Source organism: Leptidea sinapis, chromosome 2 (genome assembly GCF_905404315.1).
Source record: "Leptidea sinapis chromosome 2, ilLepSina1.1, whole genome shotgun sequence".
In the NCBI taxonomy this organism is placed as follows: domain Eukaryota; kingdom Metazoa; phylum Arthropoda; class Insecta; order Lepidoptera; family Pieridae; genus Leptidea; species Leptidea sinapis.
The window spans coordinates 9338110-9354101 of NC_066266.1; the positions used below are offsets into that span (position 1 = coordinate 9338110).

The following is a 15992-nucleotide window of genomic DNA, read 5'->3' on the forward strand; positions in this document are numbered from 1 at the left end:
CTCCGTTCCTATTTATCACAAGGAGTGTTCCGAAGAGCTGTTTGAGCTGTATGATTCCTGCCGCCGAATTCCACCTTGGCACGATACGCCACAAATTAAGATATCATCCCCACCATCTGGATGTGTGACGTTCCTCCACAGTGCGGTTTGCGGGTGCATTCAAAAAAAGGCATACACCTTCCTTAAAGGCCGGCAACGTTACTTCCTCTGGTGTTGCAAGAGGCGGTGATCACTTAACACCAGGTGACCCGTACGTTCATTTGTCCTCCTTTTCCATAAATAAAGAGATTATAACTTATATTAAAACAAAAGAGATAACAGCGAAAAGTAAAATATATTCGATATAAATCAAGTTAATGTCGCCAATAGCATTTAATTTGACGATAGATATTGCTAGTGTGCGAATCGTAATAACCTTTAAAGTTAACTCAAACTAACAACCTTTGCAGATAGTGGCTGGAGGAAATGTCACATAGTTGGACCTCAGTCCTGGATCTATATAGGTAGCGCTGTTGGTACAGTCGCGTGCAAATGTGAATACAATTATCCCTTACATAGGGAAATTTGTAAGATTGCAATCTTGCTAAAAAATCATTATTTTGTTTTCACAACTTTGCACAATAAAATGTCAAACGTAATTTTTTATGTTATTGAAACGTTTCATAACTGTGAAGATAATATTAAGTTTTAAGTTATAATTATTCAAACAAAACACATCTTATAACTTTATTTAGAATACTATGATTACATAAAATTAAAACTACCAAAATATTGGGAGCTTGCCATATCAAAAAATAAAATCGAGGAAACATAAGGATACTCACATACGATGAGCTATTATTTTATGGGTGTGTTAATAATATATTTGCATATAAGGCAACACGTAAGAAAATATATCGCTGAATGATACCCAGCAAAAGTATTTTCTTCTAGTGGTTACCGTGCAGGATGCACACTCTTTCGTTTGTTCGCTTTCTCCGTAGTTCGTTTTATGTGGACCCGGTATTTAACGATTGGATAAACATAGCTTAGGGGATTAGTATGCATCAAGTATAGCGCGTTTTAAAAATCCAAAAGCAAAATTTGTTAGTGTAATTGTATTTCCTGAGTAAACGCAGACCTGACATGAATATATAAAATAAAATTAAATAATAATTAATCAATGTCAAATACAAAAGACTTTTCAATGTGACTGTACGTCAAAGTTTAGATATGTTAAAGACAAATCGTTTTAGCATTGCATTAGGAGATAGCACAGATTCAAAGGGTAAGGGATAAGACACAGCTTACATTCGTAGTGAACATAATGAACTTGACCTTCTGGCTTTGTATATAAACGTGCTTCATTAATGTAATAATACGGTGCTCTCTGTGATGAGCCGGACTTGAAGGCTGTTTGTTTCGTTTGTGTGGTAACGTGAACATTTACATGCAAATATACATTATTGTTCAATGTGGATATGTTTGAGAACAAAATAGAATGTTATATAAACTTAGCATCTGTTTATCTACTACGAGAAAATAATGAGACGTTCAAGTAGTATATTTTAAGTGACAACAAGCAATCAAGGCCGCATCGCGGGTCATTTGGCAAAATATAACCCTCAGTGATATAGCCTATGTAGATTTTGCCAAAAAAATTTGGCCAGGATTCAATTACGAACCTTTATAGGTTCCTCTTTGGACTTTGTAGCTTAAAAGACCCTTAGCCAAAATTTACCCCATATCTTACGCAGATTCTACTAAGAGGCCTATAAACACCCTGGACACATCCTTCTGGACTGACAGGATGCCTCAAAGCCTTCAACGTTCAGTCAGTGGACCTACCCCATATGTATTTAATTTAAATAAATAATTTAATCTTATATAATATAACATTATCGTGTCACGGTGTACTTAATTTAATAGTACCAATTTTCGTGAATCTTAGCGTACATATCGGCTAGGGTAGAGAGTCGGACAACATCTATTTTTCAACCCCCTAATGTTACGGGTGGTCTAATTTTTTTTTTGTTGGACAAATTTTTTGTTTTATTTTTCTATGATACAGCATAAAAAATACCTACAACCCTAAATTTTCAACCCTCTACGATCAACACCTATTTTTGTATCGCGATTTTTATAATATTCTATTTCATCCACAGATCCACAATAGGGCTGCAAGATGGCAATCGAGTGCAATAATTGTAGTCCGATATATTTGGTAGGTCTGAGAATCGGTTGCATCCCTAAATTTTTTTTTATTACTTTATATGGCAATACGGCGTTTGCTGGGTCTAGTTTAATATAAAAAAGCTTATGACACTCTCATATAATGTGGCAGTACTCACATATTAGTAACAGATCGGTAAAAGAGATCCATAGGTTACTTCCTACAACCTCACAAACTTAACCTTTTTATTATATAATATAGATTTCAATGCAGTACTGCTTTGGATTCCTGAATGAAACAAAAATTCTGAGCGAGCAATTGCTCTCGTCACTGCGTCATTATATAACCTACGGCGCCCTGTAAATCGAAACAAAAAGGTGTTTGCACTTCTGTTTGTCCGCACAAAAGGGCATTATGTTCTAAAAAGCATCCCACCGCTATCTACCACCACTTATATTATGTCATTACGCCTTGAGAAGTTTTGTTATTTCTGCCTACTTTACTGGATAACGGCTAACTGGCTTCTTTTAGTGGCAAATATTCTTTTAACTCTTTCATTTATATTTCACTTCTATATATGACCAAACCTCAACAAGTAACAGTCATGAGTAAGCGCGTGAGATTGTGGGTATTTTGAAATTTATTCAGTGATCGAATGGTCATTTAACCAACGGTGCTCTAGAGCCGACATAGCTCAAATGATTGCGAAAGTGAAGTGGCAGTGGGCAGGGCACATGATTTGACGGACAGTTGGCCAGTGGGGCAGGAAAGTCCACGAATGGCGATAAAGTATCGGAAGATGGAGTGTTGGTAGGCCCCCCACAAGATTGACCGACGATCTGGTCAAGATCGCTGGAATACGTTGGATTAGGGCAGCGCAGGACCGATCGCCGTGGAGATCTTTGGAGGAGGCCTTTGTCCAGCAGTGGACGTCTTCCGGCTGATGAAGATGATGAAACCGATAACCTTCATTTCTGGGATTAGTAATACAAATAAAATTTGCAACCAAAATTTATCAACAATGGGGGTCTCGAACTCTTTGTCGATTGTAAGAACCATTGACGTTGGAAATATAAAACAAACAACAGATTGAAAGAGGAATGAATTCAACGTAAGACTTGCGAACTTCTCAAACGCACCTGACATAATATAAATCTTCTGTATTTGTAATTATAATTGCAAAACCTGTGCGTAAACCGGCTCTAGTTACGTTCAACAAACTTAATGGAATATTGAGAAGTGTATTAAGGTATTGCGGCCGTTTCCCGCCAATTTGCGTCTCTTTTCATTGAACGCATAAATCTCGACGACATGACGTAGGCGGCAGACATCATGACAATTTGCGTATTTCTCTAGAGCATCATATTCGCTATAGTGTGTTTTACATAATGAATATATTCAATTGGAATTTCAATAAATTGTTATTATGTAAATATGGAATACGTATTTACATAACAAAGCTGAAACGAAATACTAATCCAGTGAGGTACAGTAAATAGCCAATCGATATGTTTTTTTTATCAAAGTTTTAGTCTTTATATAGCTGCTCACTTTTGACTTTCCTCCCTATAGCCGAATGCATACATCCTCGTAAGTACTGTTCTCAACTCTGGGCGCTATCCAGTAGCAACTTCTTCTATTTGACAGCATACATAACGTGATCATATGTCCCTTTCTGGCAGGCTGTCCCGGTGTCCCCAGTGACGCCGACATAGTCCCGCTTTTGCAAACAGACCAAAGGACAATAATTTAAAATGTTTTTTGCCACACGAAATACGTGGTACGGCGGGCGCGCTCATAACGGGAAGCCAGATGCGCACGGGAAGATGGCCTGATATTTTGAAACAAATTTATTCAGCCGACAAATACAAAAATATGACTTTAAAGTCATACCACTATTGGCTTAGAAAGCCGTGTGTACTAAACTATTATACTATCTAATATAATAAGAAAATTATAAAATACTAAAATCCGTTTTTTATTATTTAATTCCGCAGATGTCTCGCATAAAAATGAATGGTCACATTAAGCATACACCAAAGAGCGGTTTCAATCAATCGACGATCAAAACAAATTGCGTAGAAGCTCTATGCATCTTCTAGCACGTGATGTGCTCAGAGGAGTTGCACGGGGTGATATCAGCAGCCAATTTCGAACGTGTAAATGCAAAATTCCAGTCGTATCATGTTGACATCTGGCATTCTATAAATAGGCGTTTTGCAAAAACTTTTGCCTCACACAGCCACTTTGTGGAATCAATTACCGGCTCCAGTTTTCCCAGATCCCAAACGATTTAGATCTACGTATCTCTAGTGTTGCGGATGTCCACACTTATATAAAAATAAAAATATCAATCACAAATCGTTTCACTTATTAATTCAGCGGTTATTTTTAACACTTATTAAATTTGGCTAAGAAAGAGCGGAGTGGACTATTTGTTAAGGAGAATGTGTTAAAACCAATAAAGATTTTTTTTTATTAAATACTATAAATGTACGAGTGTTTTCAGGTATTTTTTAAACTCTTTTAACAAAACAAAGTGATAATCCTGAGGCGACATAAAGGCACACGTGTAACAAATATTGCAATCTACTAACAATGCAACCGAGCTTGTTGCGTTCAAGTCATCGTAATGCAACTTCCAGTGGTACAAGTGACAAGATTTTACGAGTATAAAGCATGGAATTCACTTATTAGGAATCAATTAAATTTAATCTTGTCCACAGAAGTATAGTAAACATAATATTTAACTAAAAGCAGTTAGTTAACAAATTAAAATTAAAAGCTAAATCAAAATTATTTTACTTAAAACAATCTGTATAGAAAAAGTACCTTGACCCCTGATCGGTAATGATGTACTAAATTAAGTAAACAAAAGTAATTTTCATAATATTAATACTAAGTAGATATATAATATTGACACACTTTTTACACAAATTATCTTGCCCCAAGCTAAACATATATAGCCTGTGTTATGGGTTATAAGACAATGATATATTAAATACAATATACTTAAACATACATATATTCATATAAACATACATAAATACATTTAAACATCCATGACTCGGAAACAAACATCCATATTTATCATATAAATGCTTGCACCTACCGGGATTCGAACCCGGGACCTCTAGCTTAGTAGGTAGGATCGCTAACCACTCGGCTATACAGGTTGTCCTATATATATAAGATATAAGAGTCAACTAGCCATGCCATAAAGTCAGTTATTCTTTGAAATGTCAATGTTTTCGTTTATATAATAATCTTCCTGAACATATAGCAAATATGTGTATAAATAAATTCAAAACCTTCAAAAAGTAAATTAAGCAGCACAGGCTATTTTACAATATCTAAGATTATTTTAGTGATAAAAATATGAATAAATGATGAGAGAGAAATTTTAAGATGCGCGCGCATCACTGTAACACAAAAGTAACAGGATGAATTTGGTTCCTAAAATTTTCTGACGTTTGCGTCATTTGATATTTTTTTTTTGGTTTCTTCGTCCATTATTAGGACATGCAAAGGGGTCAAGCCCATACAGCCGTATTCATTATTTAATAATTAATTGTCATCAAATCATTAAAAGCCATCTTTGCGAGAATTTTACAAAATTGTTCTTTCTAAATACTTACATAGAATAGCACGAGGAATGAATAAATAATTTTAATGATTTTTGCTTCGTTAGGCCAAAGAAGTATAACTTCTTGCGTGCATACATCAGTAAACATAGTTTTTTTTTTAATTGTTTGATGATTTTATTAATTTGTTTGATATTATTTACTTATGATAATCAAATTAATTGTATGAGTGAACATAATCCATTGTTAGATAATCTTGTGAGTTCAATAAACGTTTTCATTTTTGATGCATGCGAGTTAATTTTAAGCCCATACGTAGAGTACGTATTAGAGACGTCATAGATTGACGACGTGGCAACATTTCTTTTCAATGTTGAAGGATTGAAGTTCATTGAATCATTGACCTAGTATAGCCATTCTACAGAGCGTTTATTTGAACGGAACGGAAGCAGATAAACTGCAATAATGTACGGATATCGTTTATTTGTTGTATAGGACTATCTTTATAAGGTACGAGTCGAGCAAGGCGTTCAGCTGATGGTAATTGATACGCCATGCCCAATGCAGTGCCGCTCAGGATTCTTGAAAACCTCAAAATTTTTTAGCGGCACTCTAATTGCACAGTTACCTTGAGAAATAAGATGTCACGTTAGGTAGTAAATAAATAGGCGTTGTGGTACCCATAATCTAGCCGGCATCCTGTGCAAAGGAGCTTCTCACTGGTCTGCCTCTTTAGCCAACTGTTCTGCCCCATCCAACATTTACTACCAACCTAAGCAAGGGAACCTAAACGTGAGCTTAGGTAAATATCATCCATCGAGATAGTCTACCAGATACAACCAAACACTGGAATCAATTTTCTTACATTCCAGACAAATAAAAACCTACTCCGATTGAAGGGATCGCCACGCTCCCGGGATTTCTTATAGGAAATATTTATATATTATTTTTTATAATTTTTCGTAGCCAAAAAACCTTCATCCCAAGGAATAAATTGGCAAAAAAATCAATATGTATTCTTATCACTTGCACCAAACAAAAGGTTTTTAGGGCTTGCCCTCTGAGCGCTTTGATTGGTTGGGTCAAGCGAACTGTCACCTACACGACTTGATATTAATTTAAATAAACAATCTCAATGCCTCACAGCCTACTGCGATTAATTAGAGCCTTAGTCACCGCATAATGAGCTGGTTATATTCTAGTTGGCTGACTTATGTCTACTCTGACATGCTCGGCGAAAACTGAAGTTATAATTCAACTCTCATTAATGTGTTGCATTGTCTCTAATTGATATTTATGGCATGATCGCAAATATTAACTTATGCTGACAAATAGATTCTGAACATTACGACCCATGTACAAAGGTTTGATTAGGCTATTTAAATGTATTAAGCTTTTAATCACGCTGGCAGATATATCTGTGTTTATATTGTTGTTTATTAATTAAACAAATACCAAATTGATACTTTCATAAACCTATGTCAGGAATCATAGAGTAAATTCGTTATTATTTCAATTTGAGGAAGTTGTTAATGCGTGTGTATCTATTTCGTAAAATAATTGATCAGTCAAGTATTTCAGGAATTTTGACATCAGGAGAAAAAAAAATATCTTTTACTAATAAAAGCATTTGACATTGTGTTTAGTGTTCATCATAATTAGAATCGGCTCCAAAAATTATAATGAAATTTAGTATACAGGTAGTTTCGGGAGCGAGAAAACGATCTAGCTAGGTTTAAATTAAAAAAAATGTAGTTTTATCCGTGTTTTAATGAGAAACTGCTAAAATTACATTAGAATACAAACGTAAATTTCGCCACTACATACAATACTATAATACTGTTGTTACAATAACCGATTTAGATAGACAAGTCGTAAGCGGTCAGCCACATTACCTCCTTAAGATTTTGAATATTAAACCACTAGCTAACGCACACATTGAAAAATGAAAATTCTTCACGAATTATTGGATTGTCAGATCATCTATACGCTAGTATATTTTAAGCCTGAGATCTTTAAAGCGTACTTAGACTTTGCTCAGACTTTACTTACGCAAAACATTGCTGAGTGTGAAAAACGCGAACTTGATTTTTGCGTTGGGCAGTAAAATGACTTATAAAAAGGAAATCATAGATAAGCTTAGTTTAACGTAAGTAAAGTCTGAGCAAAGTTTAAATATGTCTATGCCTACGTCTACGGTTAATATGGATGATTAAATCCTTCTAGTCGTAATTTTTATGAACAAAGTCATGCATTCCATTCTACAATTATTAAATACCATTCCCGTCCACTCCGATGGGCAAACTTTTTAAATCAAGGAACGTTGGAATTCGAAATAATAGACCATCTAGGAAGAATTTCGCATCGAATGGTGGTAATTTCATGTCTATACGATCAGTGGTTTAGGTGTGAAAGAGCCTCAAAGAGCAAGCAAACTTGCCGTTCCCGGCGGCGAAATTTAAAAGGAAATAAATTAAACAATAGAAAAAAAAGTAGCCATAAACCACCTAGGATAAAATTCGCCTCTATTGGTGGTTGTTTCATGTCGATATGATCAGTGGTTTAGGCATGAAGGCGTGAGCCTCAAACAAACAAATATATGTATATATATATATACTAGCTGATCAGACAGACGTTGTTCTGTAGATAAAAAGAATGCTGTTTTATAGAAATTTGCCAATAATATTTCAACACATCAAGAATTCTTTCGTACAAAATTCTTCCTGTTGTTATAATGAAATTATTGTGTCACAGTTCAGAATAGACAGTTTATGTCAAACCGTGCGTCACTAAACTCTCTCATAGAAAATGTGTCCATACAAAACAAATACTGAAAATAAAAATAATTATGGGTCCCAAATCGAAATAAAAACTATCCTATCTCTCAAATTGGACCAAACTACACTCCATGAAGTAAGCACCTTTAAAATCCGTTCTATGTTTAGGAGTCCATCGCAGACAAACAACGTGTCACGTAATTTAAATATATTAATATAGATTAAAAACAATATTCAGTACAAATAAACAATAATCAAACTCCCCGAAAACATGCCAAAAAATAAATCTTAAACTACGCTAGAATATCACCGTGTTAATTCCCTCAAGCACCTAACAAACTGTAGATAAAACCGAACGTTTAAACAAAACTCGTTCTTGTAAGATAATTACAACGTATCGCGTAAACAATGTAGTCGTTTTCTGCAAAACACAAAACAAACCAGATTCAATTCTCTTAAAGGAGATAAGGTGAGGTGTAATTTTACAAAATTAGTCCGGTTTTCGCGTATTTTCGCGCTATAAAATACGGCTGAGAATAAAGTTGAGGCATCGATCAGCCGATGCTTGTTAAACACCGTTTCTCACATCCCAACAATAGCCAACTGCGAGTATATTTCAAGCATCGGATTGCAACGTTGCTCGGACGATCGGATAGACGCGATTCAACTTCATAAATCACACCTCTACAATATTTATTCGCTGTTTTCCTCGGTGCAGCATACTTTAGAGGTTAGGTAATGACTCATGGTAGTCTAAGCGTTTCGGATCATATACTTAACGTTTTTCTTGTCTCAAAACTAATGTTTTTCGATTGTATTAAGAAATTTATTGCGGAGAATATAAAGAAAATATGATACAAAATCATATAAACCTAGTTAATAAGAACAAAAATTAAAAGAACATGTGATATAGAACCATTTAAATATATAGGATAGATAAAAACAAAACTGAAGAGAAAATGTGAAAGGAAACCATATAAATATAGGACAGATAAAAACAAAAATGAAAAGAAAATATAATACGAAACAATATAGGTAAATAAGAACAAAAGGTAAAGAAATTATGCTACGAAGTCATATAAATTCAGGATATATCTTTATATATATAATTCTTGTGTGCGTGTGTATGTCACTGAACTCCTCCTAGACGGCTGGACCGATTCTAATGAAACTTTCTGTGTGTATTCAGGTGGATTTGAGAATGGTTTAGATTCACAATTGAACTACCTCCTAAACGGCTGGACCGATTTTGATGATATTTTTGTGTGTTCCAGTGAATTTGAGATTGGTGTCTGTCTTCAGGTGGATTCGAAAATGGTTTAGATTCACAATTAAACTACCTCCTAAACGGCTGGACCAATTTTGATGACTTTTTTGTTTGTTTCAGTGAATTTGAGATTGGTTTAGATTCTCAATTCCGCCCATATAATATAATTCTCCTGCTCATGTGTATGTTAGTGAACAGGAGCAGCAGTGAACGGCTGGACCGATTTTTCAAATTTAAAACATGTGTACAGGACAACGTCTGTTGGGTCCACTAATATACATATATATATTTACTAGCTGACCCAGCAAACGTTGTATTGCCGATATTAAAATCGCGGTACAAAAGTAACTGTTGATCGTAGAAGGGTGAAAATTTGAAGTTGTATGTTTTTTTTAATGCTGACTCATAATCAAACAAATTTTAAAAAATATGTCAAAAAAATTAAAAAAAAATTTTCGTGTGGGCCTACCTTAACATTTAGGGGGATGAAAAATATATGCTGTCCGATTCTCAGACCTACCCAATATGCACTCAAAATTTAATGAGAATCGGTCAAGCCGTTTCGGAGGAGTTCAATGTTTAACACCATGACACGAGAATTTTATATATGTATAGATATAAAGATATATATATATAAAGATAACAATAGTGAAAAAAATGTGATACGAAACCATTTAAATAATGGATAGATATAAAAGAAAATGAAAAGAAAACATGATACGATTCATAAATGGACGTAGTTCCTGAAAAACGTTCCAAACCACAAACATAACATTTTAAGGAATTGCTGTTTAAAGTTTAATAAATAAATAAATATTAGTGTATTCCATTCATGTGGGTTGGGCTACTAAGCCATGATGTCATTTAAAGAGTGACAGTAGGGCTGCCATTTTTTGTCAGTCCGTTAATGTGAATCACGTGACCAATTTTGTGTTCAATTTCGACATGATTGTGGTTTGGAACCTTTTTCTGGAATTACGTCCAAATATAGGATAGATAAAAACAGATATTAATACGGTCAATTGGCTAGTATAATAATACATTATTTTATTCACATTATAATAATTAGCATAAAAGACTTAAAGTTTATCTACCGAGGAAGATATTAATTAATTACTCATATCTTACAAAAGTGTCCTTAATAATTAATCTACTTAATTAATTTAATAAACTTCACAAAACTATACTTGAATGCAATAGTAACACATACAAGTATATGAATTATTTAAGCCTATTAACATATATACATATAGTACCTACTATTTAAAATTACCTTGGCTATTTGTAATAGCCAAACTGTATGGAAATAAAAAAATCTGTTTGAAATATTAAAATTGCAGCTTCTTACTTATTTTTACGTTGTTACGGAGTATATGTAAAACGTATGGAAGGAAGAAAAAAAAAATAACAAAAAGTTAAAAAATTTAACTAAAACATTTTGGAATTTCCATTAAGGGTATAAAAATCGCTTCATCAATCTTAATTTTATACTTGGAAAATTGGAATGATAATGGGAAATAATAAAAACAAACAAAATAGCGTGGAGCACTGGCACAAATGAGTAAAAGTCTATACACTACACGGTCAGCTGCTGCGAACTATAGGCGCCGCCCGATCGTCACGCGACATGCAACACACAGACGAAAAAGTTTGAGACGATGCAATAAAAGTTTCACTTTAAAAAAGTAAAGGAAATTATTAATCATACTGTCTATGATATACTTATAAAGCAAGTCCTAATTCTCGCTTCGCGTTCCATGGTAGGGGGTCTATGTTTAAGTGAGCTAAGTTACCATCATTTAGTATTGATATCTCAATAGGAAGTTCAAAGTGACCGCTTAAATTTATGGCTGTTATTTTTCAAAGTCAAGTGCGCTGTAAAGCCTAGAATTATCCCGAGCTTAATAGAGCTTAAACTTTGTAGCAAATTAACTTGTAACAGACACTTTGTTTATATTTGAAATTTTGAATTGCTCAATTTTGTTTAGAACTAGCGGTTACCTCTGACTTTGCTTGCGATTCTTTTAAGTGGATATTACTATTAAATTGAAAATTTATATAAATTATAATTTATTCAATTATTTCTCATTTTGGCTATTGCCAAATTGAGATTTGATTAATTAATAACTAACATCCGAATGTTTTTTTTAAAAAAGTTGTTATTTTCTGACTTTATAAACAGATATTTATAGTTTATTTATAATAATAAGTTAAGATTTTTCTTGTAATGTATTTTTGTAAGTAAGTTTCTTGAGCCTGTTCATTCTCGAATGGGTGGTAGTTTTTCAGACATTCAAAAAGTGATTATAAATTCTGTTTTGAATATAAATGAAAATATCATTCCGTAATTCGTCTTCAGACACATATTCAATGTAAAATTTTGCAATTACCGGAATTCGAAACCGGGATCTCTCAGCTCAGGGTCATGAACGACTGAGCTAAAGAGTGGTCATTTTTAGTCATTTCGAACCAAATATACGGTGTATCTAGGACGATACGACATGAGTTCCTCTTGTGATTACTGTAATGAGTGGACTCCTGTGATTGCTCTGGTTGTAGCAAGAGATTGTAGGCGGCGGTGATCACTTGACACAGGCGACCCGTACGCTTATTGTCCTCTCTTTCCATAAATTAAAAAAAAAAAAAAAACGTGATCACGTATCCGCGTCACTTTTTGTCCAAATTTTCAGACCTGTTTAGAAAAATTTGTATAATATGAAATTCATTACATAATACCTAGCGCAAATTGATGATGTCAGCTGTTGAAAAATTTATGTTCAATCTACGAACATAATGTTTAAAACATACAGCATGAAATTTTCTTCGACACTAAAATTTATTACAATGGGAAGAAAACAGCAACTGTTTAATCTGAATGCTGTATTTGCTAGAAACTGTCTCAACCATTATGTTAACACCGGGAACAAAGATAAACTCCCTTATTAATAATAGTCTGCTAACTTAAAGCATTGCTAATTCGCGCTCTGTCTTCTTCTATTGACCTAAGTCAGAATGAGAAAAAACACTCCTAAGCGGCTGTTTAAAGTTAGCGGACCATTATGAATAAGGGGGAAAATGTTTATTACTCAGCTAAGCGATATATATTCTTTTACAACAAGATCCCAGAAAATAAGCGCCCTCTGGTTATTAGTTAACACATTTAATTGTACGGTATTACATTGTAACCATAATTTATATGACGACCTGTATAGCCGAGTGGTTAGCGATCCTACCTACTAAGCTAGAGGTCCCGGGTTCGAATCCCGGTAGCTGCAAGCATTTATATGATGAATATGGATTTTTGTTTCCGAGTCATGGATGTTTAAATGTATTTATGTACGTTTATATGAATTTATGTATGTTTAAGTAAGTATATTGTATTAAATATATCATTGTCTTGTAACTAACTTTTAACTTGGGGCAAGATAATTTGTGTAAAAAGTGTGTCAATATTATTATTATTATATGAAAAAAGAGAAGCCTGCTGAGTTTCTTGTGCCCAGGTCTGAGGCATACGTTTTTGACATTCAATAATTGACACCATATTCTATTGTGAATAAAATATTTGAATGTCACTGGCGTTGCTGAAAATTGTTGAAAGAGAATTGTTGGTCCTTTCTGCAATAGCACAACATTTATTGAGTCCCGAGCTCCTTTCAGCATGGAATCATGCATCGCACAGTGTTTTTTTTCGCACACCGATACCTAAATTCGACACCCTGACGTTAGTTGGTCAACTTGACCATTTGTATCATACTTCAGACTAAATTAAGAATATTTTTCTTTCTACAAACGAAAAATATCACGAGGAATAAAAAAATATAAGGATTATTGTTTTATTATATTGGAACGAAGTTCCTTACGGCAGGCTTGGAGGAGATAGGGATTTTGCTGCGGGACCGAACTGAAAAAAACGTGGAATAAAACCGTTAAATGAGACGTGCGCAGGCGCGACACTCGCATACACAAGCGAGTACTTTTTTGTAATTATTTCTATTTCTATGTAATTTTATGTTGTCAAACAAAAATAAAGAGACATATTTTGTTATTTTAATTGATAATTTGGGTTACGATTTTTTTTATTTTACGTAATTTATTATTTCCTAAATACTTTCCTGTACTTAAATTAAAACTAATCTGCAAAATTTAAGAGAAAAATTAAGAGATTTTTTTTTTACAAATTGTGTCGATTCTACATTAGCCGAAGGAACTTCGTTCCTACCTGGTGTCCCACGACACCACAACTTTTTTTTTATTATATGTAGCATTTTAAAATTTTGTTAATATTTTAATTGTCAGACTTTGTGTTTTTCGTACTAATAAAGTATTTTTTTTCCCACCTCGATGAAAAGCTCGCTTTTAGTTCCAGGTACGAGGGAGAAAAGTGACAGATTCTCTCCCGGCCAGAAAATTTCATCCGAGTGGGAAAAAAAATCGTATACGCACCACGTGAGATAAGTAGGACATTGCCAACCGCGATTTTTTGTACATTTCTCCCTAGGTGTGTCATATACTATTCTGCAAATATGTGGTCGTTTTCAATCATATAAATAGCAGTTACTTAATAGACCTAAGGTTTTCCGTGAAACCGGCTTTTATAGTAACTAAGTAACAGATTTACACCAAAGAAAAAAAATCAAGCAATTACGTCTCGAATAGCATTCATCAAACCCTTGACATTGAAATTTCCTAAAGTATAAATACAGTAATATCTGCATTTAAGCGTATGTACATGATCGTCGAACAAATAATCCCGTACAAAATTGACCAATTACAAGTTAATTCATAATTACTGTTCGCGGCAAGACCGTAATCATAATACCTCGTCGGGGTATTGACGATAACCACTATACGGTGTACCCTTTATGCCTTCATATGCTTTTATCTCAATTATATAGTTTTACTGCAGGAAATTTTACATACACACCTTAACGGAGACCTCTTGTGCATAATTTCGTTTTAGATTATTTATACGTCTCGATAGACTATGACAGCTGTGAATACGACGTCAAAAATAGCAACAAGCAGTTTATTTTCAGCAAAGTACGCACAATAAAACAATGTGACACACGTATCGTATCGTAGTGTAAGACATGTTGCTTCATGCACTCTAAAGTAATAAACCGGGCCTGTTGTTATGCTTTGCCTAATTTTTTTTTTAAATCTATTTTCAACGCTAACGTCGATAAATACGACTAGTATAGTGTGAAGTGATGAAGTCACTAAAGATATTTTTACAGAGCGTTTACAGTTAAATTACTTTTTTTTTGTATTAAACCGAATACATTGAGTATATTATAGGGACTTCTAAATCCATATTTCACGTGCTTCTGGTATCGCTTTATTACTTTTAATGACGTTTTAGTTAAGCACAAGCTAAACACTGTTTTGTAACAGAAAAATATCCATTTTAGACGTCGTTATTTTTAGGTCACTGATGTTGTTATAGTTAGGTCACTTTCTAACAAAACACGTGGCTAAGTCATGTTTAAATTCCTTTTTTCGTAACAAAACCTTAAAAATTGAGTTTGTTATAGTGAGTGACTTCTAACCCCATATTTCACGTGCTTAAGGTATCATTGTTGGAATCGGTGCGATTTAATTCATAGCGGTTGTCATAAAATTTTACGTTTATTATCTTTGTCGTACACCGATTCAATACAGTTGAACAATCTAAATATTGGCACAGATATAAGGAGACTAATGTATAAGCTATGATTGGATTTACGTTATTTGTGCAAGCTTATGTAAGATTTATGTGTATTTTACGTTTAAACACAAGTTTCACAATAGTATCTATAAATGAATTTGGGATTTTCGAATGTTTTATCATGGACATTCTTTTCTTAGTAAAAGGCGCTTTAGAATAGATCGTCGCCATATTTGGGAATCCGTCATATTAAATTTAGAATGACATAGATAATAGAAAATTTATTGAAGTAGGCGTTACTTTAAGGATTGCCTTAATTGTCAAAATGATTTGAGATTTCTTTAGTGTTAATTCCTCCAATATTTGTCTTTAAACAATTCGACACGTGTTTCGCCTCTACACGAGGCATCCTCAGGACGTTGACTCGCTTAAATCTGGCACTGAGACTGATTCTCGTGCCAGATTATGGTCGCACGTGTCGAATTGTACAAAGACAAATATTGGCGGAATTAACACTAAAGAAAACTCAAATTATTTTGATAGATAATAGAAATTAAATGTG

The 15992-nt window shown here is 33.9% G+C and overlaps 1 protein-coding gene across 4 annotated transcripts in view; it reads right to left on the reverse strand.

Moving 5' to 3' along the window:
- The window catches only part of LOC126975782 (PAS domain-containing protein cky-1-like), a 192988-nt gene that overhangs the window by 10397 nt on the left and 166599 nt on the right, over positions 1–15992 (reverse strand). The window lies entirely within an intron of this gene.